Source organism: Salarias fasciatus (assembly GCF_902148845.1).
Source record: "Salarias fasciatus chromosome 7 unlocalized genomic scaffold, fSalaFa1.1 super_scaffold_4, whole genome shotgun sequence".
Lineage (NCBI taxonomy): Eukaryota > Metazoa > Chordata > Actinopteri > Blenniiformes > Blenniidae > Salarias > Salarias fasciatus.
In genome coordinates this window covers 4909624-4935601 of record NW_021941229.1, presented here as the reverse complement: position 1 = coordinate 4935601, position 25978 = coordinate 4909624, and the positions used below count along the sequence as shown (strand labels likewise).

The following is a 25978-nucleotide window of genomic DNA, read 5'->3' as shown; positions in this document are numbered from 1 at the left end:
CAAGGCCACAGAAAACAGTTCTTCTGCACATCTGCAAGTTGATGGACAACAACAACAACAATGGTGGCTTCCAGAGTGTCATGATTCCCAGTCCGCATTCATCAGGGGCTTAAAGGCGAGAGTCTTCAGGAATAACAATTCAACATCATCTGTCCTGTATTTTGAGCTTTTTAAACCCAGTGGGGGAACACATTCCGACAGTTTTTCCAGCAGAAGTAAAGCTTTCCCCACATCCCAGGTCCTCATCAGACGGAGGACATTTGTATCCTCAATTAATAAAAAGAAAAACAATGAGAAACCATGAGAAAGCAGACGGATTTAGATTTGCATCGTTGGTCATATCATTTACTTGTCAAAAATAACATTTACAGTGTTTTTGCATTTTTACCAGGTCCCCAAGCAACCCCGGGAACATCCGCCGCCACACCGTGCCGGCAGCTAGCAGTATCTTGGCTCTCTTCGGAGAATCACAGGCCGGAGGGTTCATGGAGAGCAGCACCCGCCGGGCCGCCGCTCAGCACCGACAGCAGCCGCAAACGGAGCTTTGTCCCCGGCCAGCCAGCATGGCGAGCCAGCACAGCCAGCCAGCGCTAACGGTGTTTCCTAGCCTGACCAGCCAGCTCCCTTCCACATCCGCCACATGCTGCTTGGATGCCGAAGGGACTGGACCCGGAGCATGAGCCGCAGCATTTGTGGGCGACAGTAGCTCAGTTGATAGAGCAGGTTGTTTTATAACTGGAAGGTTGGCGGTTCGATCCCTGCTCCCGCAGGTGTAAAACTTTCGTTGTGTCCTTGGGCAAGACACTTCACCTACCTTGCCTAGTATGAAAGTTGTGAGAGTGAATGGTTGGTGGTGGTCGGAGGGGCTGATGGCGCAGATTGGCAGCCTCGCTTCCGTCAGTCTGCCCCAGGGCAGCTGTGGCTACAGCAGTAGCTTACCACCACCCAGTATGGAGTGAATGAATAATGCAATGTAAAGTGTCTTTGAGTGTCCTGAAAAGCGCTATATAAAACCAATGCATTATTATTATTATTATTCAGTTGCCGTCCCGTGCGGCGGCGGACCGATTACAGCACGGCCTCTCTCATGAGTCACACTGAGCAGACGGAACCCCCAAGTTCATAACATTCAACATGGCGGACTACGGCGATCGTGTTTTTGCGTCTGCTCCTTCTACAGTTTTGAACAAACTAAGAAATATGTCACCAGATCAACAGTTAGCATTGAATGGCTTTCTTTTAGGAAAATACGTTTTTGCAACTCTCCCAACTGGATCTGAAAAGAGTTTAATTTATCAATTGACTCCACTCATTGCAAAAGAAATGAGAATCAGTGAAAGCCCTGTGGTTGTCGTCGTGTCCCCTTTAACTGCACTCATGGAGCAACAAGTGGCAGAAGCAGAGAGACTTGGCGTCAAAGCGGTGCAGCTCTCAGTTAGCCCTGAAGAGGAGATCTTTAGCGGAGGACCACAGTTATCGTTTGGCAGCCCGGAGGCTTGGCTGCTTAACAACAAATGGCAAAACTTATTGTCAACACTGACGAATGTCGTCGGCATCGTGGTAGACGAGGTTCACCTCACTTACAAATGGTAAGCAAGCCACAATGCTAACTTAACGTTAGTGCTAAGTAAACAACCAAGTAGACGCTAGTTAGCTATGGCGCTTGGTATCAAACTTCCAAACCTATGCTATGAGCTAAATGTTACAGCGTTATACCAACTGAAGTTCTGGGTGAGAGCTTAGACACAGACTGTATTTGTTTCATGAGCACACATGAGGTGTGTGTCCTGTGTCTCTGTGAACGTCAACAAACGCGCAGTGAATAGGATTAGCGCGGGCAGTCTGATCGCTACTTATTATTACTTATTCACTGTTATTTATGAACATAGTCTCGATTGATTTAACATAACACAAGTAGAAAGACACGATCTGAAGCTATAATAAATGTGTTAATCTGCTCTGTTCTTCTCCATGAAGGGGCCGAGCAGAGAAAGGGAGGAGCGCTCTCAGGGAGAGCTTTTCTAAACTCGGTGAACTTCGCTCCATGGTGAAACCAGGTGAGTTCTTCTGAAAACATTTGGTTTATGTATATCATTTCTGTTTTAGGAACACCTGTACTTGCACTAACAGCAACTGCTGACCTGGAATTAAAGGCAAGAGTCTGGAAACAACTTCTTTTGGAAGATGCAACAATAATAACAGCAAACCCAAACAGGACCAATATCAGACTTGGACCAGCTCTCCAGTCATCTTCCTTCCGGGGAAGACGCCTGGAGAGCTGGTCACGTTTTATTACGACTGGAAGAAGACTCCACAGGCTCGTACCGTGACGGCTTACCTCAAAAAGCAGCAGCAAACACAGTTCTAATAGCAAGAACATGATGTGTAGCTGCTCCCACTATCCTCCCTCACAAAACTATTCACTGCACTCCGCCTCTGCCAGCGACGATGACTGCTCACTGACAAAAAGCTGCAATACTCCAGCAGAAAGTCCAGGCTGTGCTGTGGTTTTGTGTAAAAACACCTCAATGAGTACAACAGCTGCCGGGAGGCGGCGCGCCTCATCACCGAGGCCTTCAAGACCAAAGACAGGGACCACGTGGACTTCCTGGTGACCAAGTTCAACGTGGCGCTATAGCCGAGTGGAAGAGGAGGCGGGGGGCGGCGAGGCGTTCAGGCGTCGGGATTATAATGGCACAACTCTGACATGAACCTCACCGAACCACCGGCCGGATCTCTGAGCCCTTCTTCTTTCTCATGAACTGCAACGCCAGGATTTACAAAGCGTTTCCTCCATTCTGGACTTTCTCCAGGATCCTCCTCAACCTGTTACCTCCCCACTGTGAGACCTGCAGCCCCGCAGTGGGAAATAGCTACAGCTCCCCCTTACGTCTGTTCTCCCCATCTCTCACCGTGGTCCCGAGTGCTGCTGGGGGCACGGCGGCGTCTGTCAGCTCCACCGCCAGCACCTTCGACATGCTCCACGACCCTGTAACGACTCTCCAGCTGCTGGAGGAATGTCCGTACACCAAACCAGTCCAACAGTACTGGACAGAGGAGGAGCAGAAGGTCTTCTGTGAAGGCCTCAAGAAACATGGGAAGAACTTCTTTCTTATTCAGAAAGAGTTGCTTCCGGGTGTGGCAGGATGGGTGTGTTCATTGTTGTTCTCAGCCTATTGGCTGGGGGCGCTATAAAAACCCCTCGTATGTCTGTGTCGGCCTCTGGTTCTTGCACTTCCGGGTTGGTGCTGGTTGGTAGCGGTGTTCCATCAGAGCAGTATCGCGATGGCTCCGGGGGGAGCGCGTCAAGCGCATGCCGCAGCAGCTGTAGATCGGGCGCGTGGGTCCCGATGGTCCGGTGCTGGTCTGAGCATTTGTCCCGCTAACGGAAGTAGGAAGCGGTTCTGCCCTGTTCGAGCCCCGTTTCCAGCGCAGACACACCACGGCTGTCTTTGTTCTTTGTCTTTGTCCGTCCTGGAGCTGCTGTCATACGAACTGTTGATCCTGAATGGTGTCCTTGATACGGTGGCGTGTTGGTGTGGGCCAGCCCAACCGCGCCCGGGACTTTTGACTGAAATGAAGCGCTCGTCTGTAAATTAAGTTTTTTTGTGTAAAGATAATTTCACCGAATTAACAGAAAGAGAATAAATTATTTTCAAAAAGGAACTGTAGGAGCCATAATATAGGGTGTGTATGTGTCACTGGGTGTTTAAGGTTTCCATGGTAATGCACGGGTGCTTGGTCACATGACGCATGCGGTGGTGGGCGGTCACTGTCAGGTAGTTATTAAAAGGTGTGTTCACCTGCAGGCAGAAGAAGAGAGGAGAGCGGGGTTGCCATAATTTTTGTTGAACGTTTGCTGTGTTTTGACCCGTTTTCATTTATGCACGTTCATGCAAAGAGGTCATTGGAAGTGCAGCCGACAGTGTGTGCTGACCGATGTAAATTAAACGATTTGAACCGCACTTACGTCATCGTGTGCTTTCTGGAGGACGCAGCAGCGCGTCGGACAAACAGGAACCCTCACCTTTCCTCTCAGGGCGAGAAGGTTGGCTTGGAGTCACCGATACAGGAACCACTGTACTTCTTTTGTCAGCCAGTGAACCTGTGTCCTTCTGTGTGACTGGGGAAGCTGAGGAGGTTACTACCATCCAAATTGACCACACGCACCACTCTGTTACACGGGGAAAACAACCGGAGAGCTGGTCACGTTTTATTACGATTGGAAAAAGACTCCACAGGCTCGTACTATGACGGCTTCCCTCAAAAAGCAGCAGCAAACAGTTCTAATAGCAAGAACATGATGTGTAGCTGCTCCCTCATATCCTCCTTCTCAAAATTATTCACTGGACGCCGCCTCTGTCAGCGACGATGACTGCTCAGTGACAAAAAGCTGCAATAAAACACCTCAATGAGTACAACAGCTGCACAAAGGTAGGTAGGTGTGTGTGTGTGTGTGTGTGTGTGTGTGTGTGTGTGTGTGTGTGTGTGTGTGTGTGTGGGTGTGTGTGTGTGTGTGCCACATATTTAAGTAAGCAAAGTGATTGTAAAATATTTAGGTTTTCAATAGTTTTGTGCTCTGAAAAATCTGTGATAGTTTGCTAAGAAATGTGTTCATTTACTGTTTGAGGAAATGAAGAAATTAGTGAATTAAAGTGCAGTTTAAGGTTTCTATTTGCTGTTTTAAGACTGAGGCGGCGAGGCGTTCAGGCGTCGGGATTATAATGGCACAACTCTGACATGAACCTCACCAAACCACCGGCCGGATCTCTGAGCCCTTCTTCTTTCTCATGAACTGGAACTCTAGGATTTACAAAGCGTTTCCTCCATTCTGGACTTTCTCCAGGATCCTCCTCAACCTGTTACCTCCCCACTGTGAGACCTGCAGCCCCGCAGTGGGAAATAGCTACAGCTCCACCTTTTTTTTAATTTATTTTCTCAGTCTTAACACCTGTGGACTATTTGAACTGTTTGAAAACCCTCTGGAACTTTTCACAGCTCTCCTGCAACCCGTGATTATTTTATTTTACTTGGTTTTTTCGACAGAGGGACAACTGCACACCTGTGACCGCCTGACTTCACACATTTGGATTTTTACCTGTACAAATGGACAATTGTAGATACAGATGCATATATACTGTACATAGATAAATACTCCTATATTAATTAAAGATCTGTAACCTCTGTTGCATCACCGGCATATAATGTTGTACATTCAGAACACGATGGTTATCGAGGCTTTATGGGTTCAGGTCGGTCAACATGAATTTCCCTTCATGCTTCGACCTGCTTGAGCCCCTGCTCTGCGTTTGATGGGAATCAGAAGGGCAACGGTTCCTTCTCCCCTCCGAAGTGTGTGTGTGTGTCTCTAGGTTTGAAGCAAAGTCAGAGTTCACGGAAAGCATGCACGTTACTCTTTTTTTATGTGTTTTGGAGGATCACTGGGAGGTTTGTTCCATCGTCCTGATCGGTAATACTTCTTGCCTTTGAATTTTTCTGATCTGATATTCTGATCATGTGAGGATTGAAATCTGAACTTTTACTGGGGGGTGTGTTCCACTTCTTTGACTTAATGATTGTTTTTTTTTTTTTTTTTTTTTACCTCTCAGATTGTTGTCAACAAATGATGACATTGAAATGTTACGAGAACTCTCGGAGCAGTATCAAAGCAATTTACTTCAGGAGGGCACAACACTTTACACAAGAGCAACTGCATGCACAGGATTTGGCTCTGAGCTCTCCATCACCCTCCTTTACAGCATCAAGCATGTTAAGCAGGACAAACCCAAGGCCTCGTCTTGCTTCTGAGTGCTGCTGTACACAGTCAGGAGCGCTGGTCAACAACTGAGGTGGCAGGTTGTGTTTGTCCATCTCGTGTCTTTTTAGAGTCTTCGCAGAGGAGTACTTTTTTGTTACATCCCTCCTGGCGACAGGTAAAGGGCCCATTAGATGACTTTGGGTGTTGATCTACCACCTCAGCTGTTTTTTGGTGAAGCCACTGTCTCTTCTCCTGCGTAGAACCTGAGCAGATGTCCTCAGGAATGAAATCCTCAGGCATTTCTGCATAAACAGAAAATAAATACATTATTTGTAAATTGCAATTATGCACAATATAAGACAAGCTTTATTTGTTTTACAATGGGGAAATAAGTGCCAAATCACAAGTTCAATAACAGAAACAGACAGAAGCATACAAACACATTTAAAGCTTACAACTACACTATAAACAGAAGAATTCACCTGTCAGATCCTGCAGCTCAAAGTGCTCCATTGCAACAGCAAGAAAAAGTGCAGTGGTTTCTGTTTGCAAGAAGCTTTTAGCATCTGTGAATAACAGAAATATTGTATTATTTGTTGTCTTGTCAGTCTGTTTTTTTTTATTAAGACATGGACAAACACAAGAATACAAGACCGTGCTGAATTCATGGTGGCCGGAGTGCAATATCAATTCATGAAGCATGTAGACAATTCATGTTGTCTTAGATGTAATGTACACAAAACATAAACAGTTAAGTTAGTGCCTTTACTTCCAAAGAAAAAACAATTCAAAATGTATTTTATTTTAAATATGATGAAATGGCTGTGTACCTCAAGACATTCATATTACCATAAACTGTCCCATGGTCCCTGGCAGAGTCTTGCTTGAAGAATATTTTGTAGTGGATCTGAAGAATGAAAAACACATACGAGGGGGTACCCAAAAGAAACCGGAATTTGGTCAGTAAACAATAATAATAATGAGTTCCGACTTCTGGCCGTCAGATGTGCTGCAGGTAAGCCTCATGCACATCTGTGAGAAATCTGAGCTCCGAGAGTGACACTGACGCCTGTCAGGCGCTATTTATAGTAACAGAGTGCAGAGGCAGTCTGCGATTTCTTCCAAAATGGCGACATTGACTGGGAAGCCAGAGCAGCGCAAACATTAAATTCTGCTTTTTGCTGGGAAAAAACAGCAGCAGAAACACTCAGCTTGTTGCAGCAAGCCTACAAGGATGATGCTCTGGGGAAGAATCAGGTCCATGAGTGGTTCGGGTGGTTTAAAATGGGCCAGATGTCGGCGCGTCAGGTCGGCTCAGCCGTGAAAACAATGCTGAGCTGCTTCTTGGCTGTCCAGGGTATCGTCCACAGCGAGTTTGTCCCTCCAGGTCAGACTGTGAATCAGGACTACGACATGGAAGTTTTCAGACGGCTCCGTGAGGATGTGAGGAGGAAGCAGAGCGTAGTGGCGGAGTGGAGCCCGGTTGATCCACCACCACAGAGCGCCAGCGGACACGGCGCTGCGCGTCACGCAGTTTCTGGCGAAGAATGAGATGAATCTCCTCTCCCATCCACCTTATTCGCCAGATGTAGCCTCGAGTGACTTTTTCTTGTTCCCCAAGTTGAAGAAGGAGCTGAAGGTTTGCAGATGTGGAGGAGGTGACAGAAAAATCGCAGCCGGCAAAAAATGGCACAATTACGCACGGGTCTGACGACGCATTCGTGAAGTGGGAGACACGGCTGGAGCGCTGTATTAATGCGGATGGAGGTTATTTTGAAGGCGACAGTGATGTTTTATTTTGAAATGTCAGAAATAAAAAGTTACAGTCAAATTCCGGATTCTTTTGGGTCCACCCTCGTACACCTACGTATGACACTTCATTCAACAAACCTCTGTAAGGTTTCTGACAGCGTGCCAGTCCTCATATTTAAATGCAAGACCTTCAAGCCTATCTTCTGTCGTGGAATTTTATTTAAAAAGTATCCTAGGCCAGTCACGGTGCAAAAAACCCCACAAACATATATTCCAGAAAAAACGTAAAATCCTCAATTATATCCACTCCTGGTTCTTGAAATCTTCAACCGTAGTTCTCCTCGAAAAAATCAGGCAGAGTCAGAGTCAGAATGCAAAAAGAAGGACTTTATTCCCAAAAAACCCTCCGGCAGCCAGACCGACCAAAAGAACTGACGCGCCGATCGCTCTCCGCTCCATCTATTTATACTATTTCTTGGGGGTTCGTTGGTGGTTAATTAGTTCTCCTTCAAGACACAATTGTTCAAACATTCGTTGAGTCTCCTTCAAGACACAATTGTTCCCCCCTCCCTACAAAGGTCACTGTCCGTGACCCCTTAGGAGGCCCACTCAGCCTCCATCAAGTCTCCTTCAACTCTTCCCAAATGCCAGGTGTTGTGCAACAAATCATGGTGTTACATTTCTTGTCCAATGAGCCTCATTTACACCAGAGGGAGCCAGAGAGAGAATTGACCTATTGTCTTAACTTTAAAAAACAAACTGTCCAGCTGCCAAGGGGCTGCCGTAAAAATGAAACATGACAGACAGACAGACAAACCTGAAAGAATTCATTGTTTTGTCCACCCATGAGTACACACACAACCAAAAACATGCATTTTATGAATAATACTAAATAACATAAGATAATGACGACTAGATAAACATTATATGAGGAATACATAATATGAAGAATACATAATATGAAGAATACAATATAATTATTCAACATATTTCCCCCCTTTGAGACTAACAAGTCTCATACTACACCACAACAATTAATCAACAACAATTTCTTCATAGCAAACACAAGCATTTGTCTGTAAGCGTGTAACGGCAGTATTTAACTGCGGCACATCTTGCACCTTTTCGAAAAGGTTATGTGGTTTCAGCACAAACGTATGAATATACTAAAATCAACTACATAAAATGATTAATAACATGATACACACTCTGATAAATGATCAATACTAAAAGCATAATACTAACTTCATGCAGAGATTAAAATATTAATGGTTAACCATCCACTATCAATCAACCTCCTGACTGAAACCACCAAACAAAAGGATATGAGCAGCGATACACTACTCAGTGGGGTTTGGGGTATTATTGGGTGCAGCAGGAACCGCATCCCTCTGGGAGCGAAAATGCTGAAGAGCAAATTGATACATTTCCACTCTTGTTTCGAGGGACTCAATTTGGAGCTTCATGATACGGTTGTCTGATATCAGGGTGCGGTAAGCTGCACGGCGTTGGCTTTGCCAACGTCGACTGTACTGTTTTTTTATACATTGTTTACGAGCGGCAAGCATCTCAGCGCGCAGGTGACGTGGTACATCTTTCACCATCTCTCGTACATCATTCATAGGCATGATGGCAAGGTCCTCCCGAGTATAAACACGACCTCTCAAATACCAGGATCCTACACGAGTGTTGGTATCGCTGTCGCTGCCGTCGCTGCTCTCAGATGATATTGGTTCATATGTCGGGGAGAAAGGTGTCTCCCTGGGCTCCTCAGGGGTTCGAGGACCCGTGTGTGTTGGTGGTGCCCTTTGCTCCTGCGATGGAGCGCATTCCTGCATCGGCATGACGGGAGGGGAGGTGTGAAGAGGGTCTCGGGAACTGGTGACATTCATTGGAAAGGGATGCTGGTAGCTAGTCACTGGCGGCTGATAGCGGCGTGGAGGCGGAGCCCAATACACGCCGGTGGACTCCTGCGGACGAGGTCTGCTGGGTCCTGGTTGTAGATCCCCAATCGACAGTTGCCATGGGGCAGGCTCCGGCTGGACGACACTGTCTGACGTCCCTGCCCATGATTGATCTCGAGTCATCGATGGCATGTTGTCCAACAGGAGTGCATTCCAGTCAATATTACTCTCCGCCATGATTTTCCTATAAAGACAAATAACCCATTAAGCAATCTTCTAATGGTATCCACCATAGGCACAATGTTACCTTTTTCAATTTTTTTCTTTTTTTTTTTTCATTGTTTTCCATACTACCCCTATCCGGAATTCGTCCGGAACTAGCTAGCACTCCACCTATCGTGGGGTGAGGTAGCGTAGCAACCTTACGGTCGCAACAACCTATTGGTTGTATATAACATTTTTATAATCTAAAATTCAACTTACCCCGTCTTTTATCGTTCAGTCCTTGATGTCGTAGAGCTTATAAACCAGCATGCTTTCCTATTCAAGCTCATAGTAGCCGGGAGGTTCTAACTCAATTTCATCTTCATTTTCGTAAATACATCTACTTCCTCCTCTATCCACATTAATCTCAATCTCATTACGTACTTGTAAAGGGAATTGTCCCGTTATTGCTCCAAGCGTACGTTTAATCAGCAGTTTTATCAGAGGGAATACACAACACAACAGTATAGCCACAATAAGGAGAAATCCTCCCAGGGCCATCCCTATTATCTGAAGAATTTTTTGCCATGAGAGTTTACTGAGCCAATCCATCAAATTTGTTGTTTTAGTGTTCCAATTTGAGTTTACAACATGTTCGTTACGCAGTTCTTTTAGCTTACGAAGAGCAATAGTTAAATTACCTTCATCACCTGTGTGCATATTAATTAAGGTGCAGCATTCATCTCCTATGTAACCACACACTCCCTGTTCCCCTGCTAGTATGGTATCTAACACCAACCTATTCTGTAACACCATACGAGATGTAGCATGTAGCTGGTCTCGTATAGCATCTATCGCTGCAACTGTCCAATTCATGAATCGTTGTTGATTATACCATAATGCATTTACCCATCTGCTGTTACGTGCTATGTATTGTGCATTTATTGCCTGTCCCCATATTGGTATCAATCCTGCTAATTGGCCACTAATAATCCATTCCTCCCCTATGGCTTTATGTTCACTAGGGACTCCATAGGGTTCCTGATTCCATGCAATATATACTCGAGCATCTTCACTCCATTCAACATTCCTTTTCGTCCTCTCCAATGTGGATGATGGTATATTCAACACCGTTATTTTACTAGTTAACATAACTGGTGTGCAGAGGTCTAAATCTGACAGATACACTTTAATTTTAATTTCCATATCTGTTTCACATAACCAAAAAATATCTGCCAGGGGCCTTAAGCCCCGATATAGATTAGGCAGAAAGTGCTGCGCCACCCATTGAGACCCCTTTATAACATATATAGTACCCCTACTTGGTATTACTTGACTACATTGCAGGGCAGATTTGTGAGTGGTATTACATAGACGAATAGTAATGATTTCTCCATTCTTTGTAACCTCCTTGTATTCACATCTAATCCTATCATCAGTCCCATTTCCCCTCATTGCTTCCAGTATGATTGGATTCGCTGTTATACACAAAGGATATACCATACTTCTGTCTCTGTCCACAACAGGGGGAATCACAATACTGGATTCATCCAATACCGCAATAGGACATATACCCCTAGGCACGTTCCATCCTCTGAATCCTGCTGCCATAACTAAAGTACAGTAGGCGAAACAATTCTTCGTAATTGTGCACTCTGGGTCATCTATCCCAGGCAACGGATAAACTTGAGGTCTCCTTTTAGCATTGTAGCAAGTTATACAAGAGCGTGAGCTCACCTGTTTGGCCGAGTATTCCATCCACTGATAAAACATACTTTCTGTTGGGGTTTTAACACCCATTACAGATCTGGAGCTTCTTTTGACTCTGGTTGTTCCCATACGCATTATTCTGTTTGCATATTCATAATACACCTGACTCGCAGATTCTTCTTCAATACAATTATTTGGTGTACATTTAATGTTTACAGTGATTACTCCATCCAAGCTACATTCAATCGTTTGGGCGCTATAACTTATCTCAGCTCTCTCTACGTCGTCTATGGTGAGCATCACATTATGTTCCAAGGACTTAATGTATGTTAATGTTACATCTGTGTTTACTGGTATTACTCCCTGTTTAGCAGCTAATACCCCAGCTGCGGTTGCACATTTCTTAAGTTGCAACTTCAAACTAGTCCCTATGTCCTGATGTATTCCTCCTCCTACTAACAGAGATAATATTAATAGTAACATTGCTTATATATACTGGGATCTCAGTAATTCCTCTATTGGCTCCAGATCTCAAAGTTTGTGCTTGACTTTTATGCTGTATTACTGTCTGAATCACTCCCTTGTCTGCCCGACAACAGCCCTCTTTTCCTCGTTTCTTTGCTGGTTTATTTAGCAATCAGTCTTTGGGATCTTCTGATCTCCGGTTGCGCCGTATGTGCAGGGGAGACGTCGTCTTCCCCCTCCTGTGGCCGGCCTAAACCCTGCGGGGAGGCATTACCTTCCCCTTCCGGCTCAGGTGGTGTCTGCTGATACTCCACGGGTGGACTATCAGCCTTGCAGCAGTGGTTTAAATGGAACCAAACAGTCTTACCCTCAACTTTCAGTGCAGTGGGTGTGGTTAGGATGACTTTGAATGGGCCTTCTCGTCTCGGTTGGTTCCACTTTCTTTTAAACACTTTTACGTATACCCACTCTCCAGGTCGCACTTGTTCTAGAGATGGTGAGATTTCAGCTTCCCGGTCTGCTGTAGCCCCTTTGACCTGTTGAAAGATCACCTTATGAATACTGGACAATTGTTGAACATAACCACTCAGCTCCCGGTCCAATTGTTCAAGAGATGGACCTTTGTATGGCCCCCTCAGAAACGGCACCGGCATGGGCCTTCCTGTGCACATTTCATGCGGTGTTAGATGAGTCACTCTATTGGTTTGACAACGCATAGCCATTAGTGCTAACGGCAAAGCATCCACCCAGTTTAGTTTGTTCTCACTGTCTGCTATGATCTTGGCTAGTTTTGATTTCAAAATTCCATTTGCTCGTTCAACTGCTCCCTGTGACTGTGGGTTATATACGCATCCAAACTTTTGCTTGACTCCAAGCATTTTCATAATACGTTTTATTACCTCAGCCACAAAGTGGGATCCATTGTCTGAACTAATTGTGTCAGGAAAACCAAACCTGGGGAAAACCTCTCGACACAAAAACTTTGCTACAGATCCACTGTCTGGTGCACGGGTTGGTACTGCTTCCACCCATCTGCTGAAACGACATATTACCACAAGAATATATCGCACATATCCAATTCTTTGAGTCATATCTACAAAATCTATCATCAGATGACGAAATGGACCGTCTGGTGGAGGAATATGCGCAATAGGTGCCGAAAAAGATTTCCTTGTATTATACTGAGCACATACTTCACATTCATGCAGCACTCGATCGACTGTGGGTGCCAGAAATGGTGACCACCAAACATCTCTTAAGCGTCTTAACACTTCCCCCCTTGCGCAATGGTCCTGACCATGCGCATTCCTAATAGCACAGCGTAGCAGAGACAGTGGCAAGACAAAATGTCCAGTACAACTCCTCCACAAACCCCGCTGCGGCCCATCCAGGGTGTTCATGGCCGCACCCCGTTTAAGCCACACCGTTTTTTCTTGTGGGACTGCCTTGTCCTGTGCTGCTATAAGAGAAGACAGAGTAGTTAAGGGTTCACAATCAGCTGCAAACAGTATGGGGCATAAACTTACCCCAGCCGCCTTTTTTGCTGCTTCATCAGCTAACTGATTACCCTTAGCTATGAAATTGTTCGGCTTCTGGTGAGCAGGACATTTAATTATTGCAACTGCTATTGGGAGTAACATTGCTTGCAAGAGTTTGGCAATATCCTCTGCATGAGTGACAGGAGTACCATCCGCTCTCATAAATCCTCGTTGTCTCCATGTATTGCCGTGTAAATGGCACACACCGTATGCATAAGCCGAATCAGTATATACATTCAAGCGTTTGCCTTTTGCATATTCACATGCTGCCGTAAGGGCCTTTATCTCTGCCAATTGGGCAGAGCACGGCTGAGTCAGTTTAGTGATTTGTAGTTCTAAAAAGGTGCCATCTGGTTGTAGTTCAACTATGGCAAAACCTGCATGACTCCCTGCGGCGTCCCTAAAACAAGATCCATCCACAAACAAGGTAAAATCAGCCATTATTGGTTGGTTATGTAAGTCATCACGTACCTTCATAAAATTATCTGTTTCTTGTTCACAGTCATGAGGGGTACCATCCTCAGGAGTTACCATTTTAGTGGCAGGATTTACCGTGGCACACCGCTGGATAGTGAGCTCAGGAGCAGCAAGAATAACCTCATATCCTGTACGCCTAGCTTGAGTCAAAACAAACCTAGGGCTTGTTAGTAATGCGTGCAATTGATGGGACGTATACAATGTCACCGGATGTCCCATGGTCACACTCGAAGCCTTCTTAAAAGCAAATACTGCAGCAGCTAGTCCCCGATAACAGGGTGGCATGCCATTCTCAATGTTATCTAATTTAGTGCTATAATAAGCCAATGGTTGCTTACCTGTAGGCGTATCTTGCATTAGCACTGCATTAGCATAGCCCGATTTTTCTGCTATGTACAAATGAAAAGGTTTAGTGTAATCAGGATTACCTAGAGCTGGTGCAGACTGCAGGTCTTTTTTCAACATTTGGAATGCAACCTCTGCCTCTTCATTCCATTGTAGCACAGTGGTGACGTTCGATTGACCTGCAGCTTTTATCAAAGCACGTAATGGAGCGGCTTTTTCAGCATAGTCAGTTATCCATGGACGGCTAAATCCAGTCATGCCCAGAAAGGAAAGCATTTGTCCTACCGTTTGTGGCTGTGGGGCTTGAGTTATAGCCTCTATTTGTGATGGCGCTATGTTTCGTTTTCCTCCACTCAATTGCCGCCCCAAATATTCTACCTTCTCCTTACAAAATTGTAGCTTTTCCCTACTGACTTTATGACCTCCATCAGCCAATGCTGTCAATACAGCTACCGAATCTTTAATACATTGTTCTTTAGTAGGACTGCATATTAATATGTCATCTACATACTGTATTACTGTGCTTGCAACATCCAAATGCAGTAAATCCTGTGCTAATATCCTGTTAAATACTGATGGACTTTCTACATAACCTTGTGGAAGTCGAGTATACGTATATTGTTGTTTCTGATATGTAAAAGCAAAAAGATACTGTGACCCCTTATCTATTGGCACACTGAAAAATGCAGAACAAAGGTCTATCACCGTATACCATTTAGTATCTGGTGGAACATTTGATAACAACGTATGCGGATCAGGGACAACAGGAGTCTCAGCATCGACAATGGCATTGACAGCTCTTAAATCATGAACCAACCTGTAATCTGTTGAATTAGGTTTTTTGATTGGAAAAATTGGTGTGTTACATTGACTGTTTGTTTTAACTAACACTCCCGCTTCCAGTAATCCATTTATGGTTGGTTCAATGCCTTTGATTGCATGTTGCTTCAATGGATACTGATTTCTGTATGGCAGTCGAGCATTAGGCTTTACTTTTATGCTGATGGGCTGTGCTGATTTGACTCTTCCGACATCAGTCTTATGTCTTGACCATACTTCTGGTGGTACTTGTTCAAGAATAAGTGCTTCTTCTTCATCAAGCAGCATCTGTTTACTAGGTCTGGGTTCCAATACTACTTTTTCTGCCGTGCCTTCATCCACTAATCGTTGTGTTGATATCCTCAGGAATTGGTTATCTGATGAGACATGTATGTACTTATTTTCCGTAGGTTGCCAATTCGTTTCTCGTTGCACTACTGTTACCATAGGTCCCAACTCCTGGCTTTCATGTCCTTCAGCTACAGTGAGCACGACATGAGGAGTGGAGGATGATACCTGAAACCATTCTTGTAGACTTTCCGGAAGGGTCACTGCTACTGCAGCTCCTTGAGGTCCCACATAGATGTCTTGACTAGTTATGTAATATGGTTTCTTGTTAATCATTTCCTCCCAGCACACGTCATAATCCTCATGTGGTTCTTCTGTAAACATCAGGGTGCAATGCAGTGGCAGTGCTAAATCTTTTACAGTACCTATGTAACTCTTTATCCATTTTTCCCATTCTTTCCATTTACAAAGTAGACTTGAATTCTCCATCAGTCGAATCCAGTAAACCAAAGGTTGGTTTTTCACGTCATCTGGTTGTTGGCACATTATAGTGCCTGATTCTGCCATTTCCTTATCAGGGAAATCAACATACACTCCATCCGGTGTGCACATTATGTTGGCTTGTAGTTGACATAAAACGTCTCTTCCTAATAAATTGACAGGTGTGTCGGCTGAGTAGAGCAGTGATGTTGTGATAGCTTTTCCTCCAATTAACATAGGAACCGGCTGAGTTACTGGTATTATTTGAGGTTTCCCAGAGAAGCCTACAGTCCTGACTGAGGTACACGATAGGGGGAGTAATGAGCCGGTTTTTCCAATGCAAGAGTAAGTGGCACCTGTGTCGACCATAAACGGGTGTTCTTGATTTTGAATAACTACCGTGATTATGGGCTCTTCCTGAGGTCTTACAGTAAGAACTGGTGCCATGGTGTCCCCCCTTGGCTCCTCTGGGCACCTCTATTGCCACTGTGGATCGGGACCTGGCCAAGGATTACTTGGGCAGTCCCTCTTCCTGTGACCTAGTTGATTGCATCCCCAGCAAATCTCATCTTGAATGTTATTAGATGGAGGGCGAGGCTGGTCTCTGTTAGTTCTTTCCACATTTCTTCCTCCGCCTCGACGTATCATGTTCCCCCTCAGTCTCGGCCAACCTCTCCCTTGTGCTGGTCTATACGCTTCCTCTCTGGTGTTGACATACACATGTATTGGTGGTAATTTTGACCTCACTGCATCAACAGCCGGATCTTGCTGTGGTTGTGTCATTTTCAGAGCCGGAGGCGTTCTTTCATTAGGCTGTTGCACCACCACCTGGTTTGATCCTAGCTCTCGATTGACTGTCACAACGGGAGCCTGTATTTTGGCTTTTTCCTTCTTCTGCTTACACAGCTCTCCAAGCTGCAGTTGTGTCAATTTGTTTGTCAGTTCTTTACTCCGATCCTCTTCTCTTTGTTTGTCTTTTCTGCATTGTTCCACAAAATGCACCACATGTTCAGAAAATAATGGCCACTCCATCTTCATGAGTCCAACGACTCCTTCCAGTCTTTTCTGAACGTCTTGTGGCATGGCTTTCTTCACCATTACTTTGAAGAGGCACTGAGTAGTTTCATTGACATTCCAGGCACTCCCCGTCTCCTCCTTCCATTTTCTTTGAAAATTCCGTAAGAATTTGGCAGGGCATTCTGTATCCGACAACATCTCTCCCTCCAGCTTGGATGGGTCCAGTTTTTCGGGAAAGTGTTTTCTTAATTCTGCCCACACCACATTACGGTGTCCACTGAAGCTTATGTGATCTGCTGTATTTCCTCTTACCACTAGAGGCAGTTGAGTGGCTTCGAAGACTTCTTCTGTCACTTGCTTTCCTGCTACATGCATCAGCAAGGCCTTGACATCTCCAAGTGCCAATCTCACTCCTGCTGTGCTTTCCTCCATCTTAGTGATCCACTTGTTCGCTCCTTCCGTGAGCTCAGGTAAACGCGATGCCAATCCAACCATGTCCATGAAGGACCAGGGCACATACTGGATATGTCCACCGGCTTTTATCATAAGTGGATTCATTGTAGTCGGTGGGTGGCGTCCTTGTTGTTTTAGCTCCAATACTCTGCTTCTGGTCATATATGGAGGCGTCCAATGATCCAGTGGGGGCCTTGATGCCATTGCATCAGGCACAGGTGTGTCCCATAAGAGCATTGGGCCCTCTTCTTCTCCCCCTTGTGGAGGATACAGCTGTTGCTTTCTCTGCCTCGGTGTCTCTGCTGCTTGTGGCATTTCCCCCCCCCATGTCTTTCTCATGTAATTCCTGTTTCATCCGTTCCCAGCTGTTCTGTGTTTTGCTCAAGATGTTTTTCATCTCATCCACCACTGGTCTGAGCTGGAGTTTCTTCTCTTTCTGCTTTATTTTGCCTGGGGGCTCTTCGCTCATTGTTCCTTCCACTTCAAACTTTATTTTATACACCTCCTCTGAACTATGAGTTCTTCTTATCTGTGTGGCTGCATTCCTTTCAGCTCTTGACAATCCACCCTCTTCTCCCCTCTTTGAGTCTCGGCTCCTCCTTTCAATGTAGTTTCCTCCAGATGGCGCTCGCGACCTACTTCCAACTTGGGTGCGTTGGGGGTTAAATTCTTCTGGGTGATGTCTCTTCTTTATGTTCTCATAGGCCTTTCTGTCCGCACTGCCCTCAGACAGGTGTTCCTCCAAGAGGCTGTATCTATCTTCATCATCCCCTTCTAACTCATTAGGATGATCTATTACATCAGCCGCTTCAACAGGTCCTCCCTCCTTTCTTGCTCTCCCCACGTGATCCCAGGAGACTTTGACCTTTCCTTCCAGCTGCCCGCGGCATTCTCCCTCCTCCGAGTGAAACAGTGGATACTGTCCCACAAATGGATTGACGTTTGATGAAGAGCTTTGACTTGGATTTTCTTTGAATGGATTCAAGTCTCTGGGATATTTATAGGGTGGAGGCTGCTCCCCGATCCATGGTGGTGCCGAAGCATCAGAGCCGTTCCCCTTTGCCTGGCCACTAGCCGTAAAGCCCCCCTTGACATCCCCCTTGTCGGGGGTTGACAGGCGGGAGGGGCTGCTAGGAGCCGTGGGCCTGGGTGGTTTCAGCTCTCTTTGTCTCCGTCCTTCCAACCAAAACCATTGCAAAATTTCCTGTTCCCGTAACCGTTTACCTCTCCTACTATTACTGAGGTCATTGGCTTTATAATGCTTCATGTTCATATTCATTTCCTCACAACATTTGTCATCAAAAGCTCCTTGTATGGGCCACTTTGCCCCTTCGGGAGTTCTGTTATTCCATTTTTTCATACATTTTAGAATTTCCTTTTCAAATTTTGGGTGCTGTCTTATTATTACCTGTACCGGACTCCTCCTGTTGTCTGCCTTACCCATTTTTGCTCCCATAATTCTTTCCACACAGCTGGCTCTTCTGTCAGCTCCACTTCAGTATCTATATGGGTATTTTATATTAGTGATTCATTTTTCTTCTCTTAAAACTACCGTTCTCAATACTAGTTCTATAATATAATCATTCAATAACACTTTACTCCCCTTATCCTCCTGGCTTTCTTACCAGTCGGGAAGGTTTACCTAACTCTCACTTTCCTTTCTGTGAACCGACCAGACCATTCAGCCGAGAATTTTACTGCCACTCCGTGCCGTAATAAATTACTTAGCAGATAAGAGTCTTGCCGTGACGACTCTTCACTCAGCTGCACTAAAACCTACAAGCCCCTTTTGTATTCCAGCAGCCTAGTCTCACCAATGTCCAGGCGCGTCAGGGAATCCCCCAGTAATTCTATTAAATTAACAATCTCAACAAATGCCACAGGTTCTGCAGACCTTGCCACAGTTCAACCTCAACTTCTTTTCTTGTCCATTAAACATGGACGCTCTGTCCCAAAGTCCAAAGGTAAGGTCTTTTTCCATATATCCCAATATCTCCCAATTTCATCTATGTTCTCCGAAGAGTAATACTCTTATCTCAACTTCTTCTTCTCACAAGCAATCACTCCGTCAAGCTCCCTGCGTATTTCACTCACTCAGGCTGAGTCCATTCTTAGTATACTCAGTCAAGCAGCCCTGTATTAAAGTTCTAAATTTGATTAATTAGTTTATTCCCCCGTCCTAAATACAGTTGTTTATCTATAATTATCCATATCAGTCCTATTACCAAAAGTATTAACGCCACACAAGCAACAGCATATAAAATACTGTTACCTCGTTTCGTTTGAAGGCATATCTGCTGTAAATTTTCCACCTTCACAATTAGTCAGTCTTCCTTTATTGTCTATTTACACTATTTATATGATTATGCTAAGATACCCTATAATTACATGCGCATTTTATTTACATAAGTACTTTTCCAACCAAAGTTTCTACTCCTTTACCGTAATTACCTTCTCCTGTTAGAAGGCTTTTTGTTTTACAACCACCCTTTCAGCCCCAAAATTCGCTTTGGCGGTCCAGCTCACAGCTGAGCCGACAAGTTGACTTTTGGCGGTAACCGCAGTTGGGACGGATCCATCCGTGCTCGACCCTCTCCTGGAGTCTCTTGTGTACACTTTCTCTCCTCTCCTGGGAGAAGGCTTACTAGTTTACAACCTACGCTTCAGACCCAGAGTTCACTTTGACAGCCCAGTCTCTCCGCTGGGTCAACAAATTAACCTCTCATAGGTTGGACCGGCCGTCCGTAAGGGACCCACTTCTGGGTCTCCTGTTTTATACCCTCTCCCTCCTAGAAGGCTTTATTTATGGCAGAGATTACCCATTCAGCCCTAAGGTTAAATTACACAGAAACAACACACTCGCATCCGAAATAGTATGGAGCGCTATTTGCTTAGAAAAACTTCAGCAACCATTTAGACATAAAAATTATGAGTAATCGTTACCTTAATTATTTCCAAATAAACATCACTTAACTGCATAATTCTCTTTTTTGTTTTAATAAAGATCACTAACCTTTTAAAGTACTTAATCTTTTCTAAAATTGCCTAAATTTTTTCTTTAATTTAGTTGAGTAAATAATGTGTGTTATTCAACCGAGCAAATTAGCATGCATTTTACTCCATGTCAAATTTAGAACATTATCTAAAGTATTGATTTACAGTTGTTCCTGTCTAACAAACCCTTAGCGGTATCCGCATCTCCACACTGGCGCCTACTCCCGTCTTAGGAGAATTATCCTTAAGCGGATCCTGCCCTTATACTTAGCTGGCCCTTCTCTAGCCGCGGTGTCGCTTCCTCCTCAGAAGTTAAGACACATAGCAGGCAGGCAGAAGACAGCCAGCGCATGCAAGCAGACCCCTTTTACCCTTTCTAAATCACGGTTATTACTCCTAAACCATGGTTATTACTCATGCAGTGTGGTCTTTTTTTGCATTCTGACTCCGAACTCCCCCTCTGAATTTCTTTTAAATCAAATTTTTCTTTTTTTTATCTTTAAAAATCACTTTTTAACTTTAACTAGGTTCTTTTGGATTAATTTAATCCGGTTTTAGATTTCACCTGGGCAGAGACCCGACATAAGCACACAAAAAAATTTAGACGCAGAATAAATTAATCTGCTTACCTCCAATTGTTGTGGCCACAGTGTGCTGAGCCGGTCCTCCTCCACAGATAAAAATCAATCTCCGGTTACTCCTCCTGGCTGGCTCGCCAATAATATGTCGTGGAATTTTATTTAAAAAGTATCCTAGGCCAGTCACGGTGCAAAAAACCCCACAAACATATATTCCAGAAAAAACGTAAAATCCTCAATTATATCCACTCCTGGTTCTTGAAATCTTCAACCGTAGTTCTCCTCGAAAAAATCAGGCAGAGTCAGAGTCAGAATGCAAAAAGAAGGACTTTATTCCCAAAAAACCCTCCGGCAGCCAGACCGACCAAAAGAACTGACGCGCCGATCGCTCTCCGCTCCATCTATTTATACTATTTCTTGGGGGTTCGTTGGTGGTTAATTAGTTCTCCTTCAAGACACAATTGTTCAAACATTCGTTGAGTCTCCTTCAAGACACAATTGTTCCCCCCTCCCTACAAAGGTCACTGTCCGTGACCCCTTAGGAGGCCCACTCAGCCTCCATCAAGTCTCCTTCAACTCTTCCCAAATGCCAGGTGTTGTGCAACAAATCATGGTGTTACATTTCTTGTCCAATGAGCCTCATTTACACCAGAGGGAGCCAGAGAGAGAATTGACCTATTGTCTTAACTTTAAAAAACAAACTGTCCAGCTGCCAAGGGGCTGCCGTAAAAATGAAACATGACAGACAGACAGACAAACCTGAAAGAATTCATTGTTTTGTCCACCCATGAGTACACACACAACCAAAAACATGCATTTTATGAATAATACTAAATAACATAAGATAATGACGACTAGATAAACATTATATGAGGAATACATAATATGAAGAATACATAATATGAAGAATACAATATAATTATTCAACACTTCTTCAGTGACTCCATCTGCAAATGCCCACTGAATGTTTCTGCAGTTTGCCTCCGTCAGCCGGTCAAGGCTCTGCGTTGCTACGTTGAGCGGTACAGCTAGTTTCCGCACTACGGACCTGCTGTTTGTGAGATTTGGAGCCAGGGGGCGGGGCGCCCAGCTGTCCTCCCAGCACCTTGCCCACTTGGTCGGTGGCGCCATTGCGGCTGCCTATGAGGCACGGAACTGCCCGCCGCCTGCGGTGGTTCGCGCTCATTCTACACGTAGCGTCGCCACTTCTGTGGCTCTGTGCAGAGGTGTCAGGGTGGGTGACATCTGCCAGGCTGCCTCTTGGGCCTCTGCGTCCACCTTCGTGTGCTCCTACCTGATGGATATGTGCGCAGACTCTGTGGCCATGTCAGTTTTCAGCGGGAACAGGAGTTCTGTCGCTTAACTGTGTTGGTTGTTGACCTGGCCGGCTGCTGCTTGACTGGGGGGATGCAGGCCGTGTGTGCTCTTGTTGCCTGCTGTTGTGACTCTGGCTGGCGTATGTGTGCCGTTGTGTTGCGGTGCTTATCGGACACGTCTGTGGTCGGCGCCTCGGTGCGAGGCTGTTGGCTGCCGGTGTCTTGGAGGTCTGGTGTGGCGGTACTGAACATACACCCTGCCTGCTTCCTTTCCACACCAATCTTGTCAGCCTGTCCAACTGGGGTTCCATTTATCCCTACGGCCTCCGCCTTGGTAGTGTACCAGCAGCGAAGCCCGTAGGTGGGCTAAGCACCACAGGAAGTAGAAATTATAGTTACAAAACCTAACTACAGTTCTACGAGCGTGTGTGTGCCCACCTGCCTGTGATCCCAGCTCGTAGAACTGGAGTTACGTTTCGTAACGACAATGTCTGCTGTAAACTGATTCCTCTCAGGTCTTTCCGGCATCAATTAACCTCAAACACATGTTTAGACTGAGAAGCTTTCATAGTGTCTTCCACTCGTACTGATAAGAAAAAACATGGCGTCCCTCCTTTTGTGCAGCTGTTGTTGTAATGTTTCCTCCCATTACAGAGTTAGTGAGAAAACTATTGGGAGCGTAGCTCAGCATAACTTTATTCATCCATCAACACAACGGCCATGTTTCCAACCTCTGAACGGAAGCCGGCATGTTGAGTTAAGCCCGAACTTTGCTGGAGCGTCCCTGGAGCGGTGAAAAAAATCCATCACCGCTCGTAACCGCTCACCACCGTTTAACAGAAGTTGGCCTCCGTTAAAGCAACTCCGTATACGCTCGGCCACCGCTGATGATACCGGAGGGGGCCTCCTACCGCTCCGAAAGTTTTGAGCTGCACAAAATATTCCGAGCGGTGAGGAGCGCTGAATTTTCCGCCTCGGCAACGTTCACCCCCGCTCCACCAACGCCCAGTCCAAGTTTGGCACCGCCAGACGCAAGTTTGTGGACGCTCGGGTCCGCCAGGCCAACGCAATCTAGGACGCCGGACCACCGCTGCTTCGCTGCGTTGCCCGGGTAGCGAATAAACGTTGCACAAACGTCGGTGGAGCGGTGGTAAGCGTTCTACGAGCGGACACGGGGTTGCTGGAATGGTGGAATGGAAGAATAAATGAAAAAGGTTGAAGTAATATATATAAAACAGTATTTTTTTCACAGTTGTTAACACCAGAACAGCCAAGACGGTCTGACAGACTGTTTAGGTTTTTATAATTCAAATAAATCTGTTAAAATAATTCCCCTGTCCTCTAATTCTTTGACTTTTCCTAAATATGTGTCTTGTATGTTTTTCTAAAGCAAATAAGGTCCTAACAATGACACACATAATATTACAAAGCATTTATACCTCCAAAAGATAAAGAAGACACACATCGAGTTGCTTTTTTTCTGCGATTGATTTGTTTTGGTTCATATGCCTCATCTGAACAGGCAGCTCGCTCTGACAGCAGACAATCAGACAGACGTCCAAAAATATCCTGGCCTGCAGTCCCAGAATCAAATGAGCAGGGTGAGGACGGACCGTGTGGGGAGGTGTCCGTCCTGGTGCGCAGCCGGGGAGACTTATTTTACTAATTTTAATATGTTCTTGATTATTATTGATGGTTAATAACACAACTGTTTTGTGTGTGTTGGTGTGTGTGTGCGTGTTTATCAAGGAAAGGAGTGCGCGGAGTGTGAGAGGTGACGCTGTGCAAATGTGCACTGTAAGAAGTCAAATAAATTTTAAAACCTGATTGGAGGCATTAATACAGCAGACATGAGGCATTAAAAGGTTTGCTGATCCTCTTGACTTAATATTTTGTTTATTTATCTTAATTTCTAATATATTAGATTACAGAAAAACAACCTGTTGTGCTCCTGCGCAAAAATACTAACAAATGTATGACGGTCTGGCTGACCGTTGCAGCCTTTGGAGGGGGTGTAAGAATATTTCTTGACACAACCAGTGGGCCACATCTATTTACCTGACTCCACTGCTTCAGCTGCCTGCTCAGTCATGAATGATCTTCTTGGAGGCTGCTGCCTTTCCTTCTCCAGCCTTTCTCTTCTTTTGTCCATGTCGCATGATGAACTTCAACTATCCACTTCTATCAAAAATCAATCAGAACTTGTATCAAAACGGTCCATTCAGCTCCGTATAGTCACAGAACGCCGCTATACCAACGCTCGCTACCGCTCTCTGCCGCTCTCTACCGCAAAACCAACGCTAAAGTAACGCTGGCTTCAGTGGACCACCGCTAAGCCAACGCCCGTGTTTTCAATTTTTTTCCGATTTTGTTCGCGGTGACGAGCGTTCGGCCCCCCTCCCTACCGTTCAAGGAACGCTCCGGCAAAGTTTGGGCGGTGTGACCGGGCCCTTAGGTTGAAATAAACACACTTCCAGTCTGAGCAACAAGTGGACGTTCGTCTGCAGCGGGGGAAGGAAGAAGGCGGAACGACGCGTCGAGGTTGGCATTCCGCTGCCGCTACGAGCCCAGCAACAGGTCGGAGCCGCAGCATCTCATGTCAGAGTCAAGGCCGGCACCTCTCCGTCTCCGCCCCTTAATAATGAGGCAGTCAGCCGCCGCCGTCGCTCCGCTCCATCATCCCTCCCTCACGGACGGCCCGCTAATACCTGGCCAAAGAGGAGGCTGGATGGCGGGTGAGGCAGGGGTCATCGTGGAGTCAAGTCACGGAGAGTTTCTGTGACGAGGAGGAGCGGTGCCGCGGCGGATCTGCGCTCTATAGCCGTCCAGACAGATGAATCCCGGCTGCAGCGGTTCTCTGGGAGCTTCGTTCAGCTGCTTCCACTTCTGCACACATTTGCATCCATCTGCGTTTCACCTGCCGGCTGCAGGGCGGATTAATCTGAGCAACGTTCAGCATTACTCACAGCAGCTGCTTCAAGCGTTCAGTCACCGGAGACTGTTTACGTCTGCTATTAAATACGGATTTACGAATGAGAAATTATAATTGGGACTGCAGTTTTCACCAAATATCTCCGGATCGCCTCTGCTAAGCTAACTTTGAAAAAACTGAGTTAACATTATCAGAACTCAGGCTCTGTCTGGCTGCAGGTCTGTAAAACAGACTTTGCTTTTGTTGCAGCGCAGCCATTGTCCACCTTCACAATTCCACACGCCTGCAATTACTTTTACATTCTGACATGTTATGTTGTGCCCTTCATATATTAGCTACTCTCTGCGTGGCATCAAAATCTCATTTAATATGAGCTGAATAGAATTCTATTTTTCAGTTTTCAGAGCACAAGGAAAGCCAAAAACATGAAAAAAAGACACGGTGGGTGAATTTTGGGTGACTGTATTTGGACAATAGCTGCTGTTAATCAACTAACTCACATGTGAAGTTGAATCATTTCTGTCTGTGTTAATTCACTCCAGGAAGTGACACAGCACATAAGAAAGGATGAATAATGGAGGGTAGTGCTCCAGTGGTTCTCATGCTGTGGTGCCAGACCCCACTGGAGGGACACCAGGGCCGTTTTCTGCTCAGAGGTTCTCAAAATTAGAGTCTTTCAAATAGAAAGCCATTATAATAAACTATCTAAATCTTTATTCTGTATGTTGAGAGGTAATATATTAGTAGATTTCCCTGCCTGTCTGGTTTTAAGTGGTCTGTCGTCTCTGACAATCTGGACTGAAATCAGTGTTTCATAGATTTACTGACAACGACGAGGTCAAAGAATGAGCTGAACCCCAAACCTTACATGAACAAGACTTTTCTGCAAAGGTTTGGTTCAAGAACGTATCTAATATAATATATCCAAGCATTTCAAATTGGACCTCT

General features: G+C 45.3%; 1 long non-coding RNA gene across 1 annotated transcript; it reads right to left on the bottom strand.

The window, feature by feature from the left end:
• Positions 1-2690: 2690 nt before the first annotated feature.
• LOC115382843 (uncharacterized) lies at positions 2691-4819 on the bottom strand. Its single transcript, XR_003930599.1, has 3 exons — positions 4797-4819; positions 4022-4027; positions 2691-2762 (listed from the first exon to the last, which is right to left on the bottom strand). It is a non-coding gene; the product is annotated as an uncharacterized LOC115382843 (long non-coding RNA).
• Between the last annotated feature and the right edge of the window lie 21159 nt (positions 4820-25978).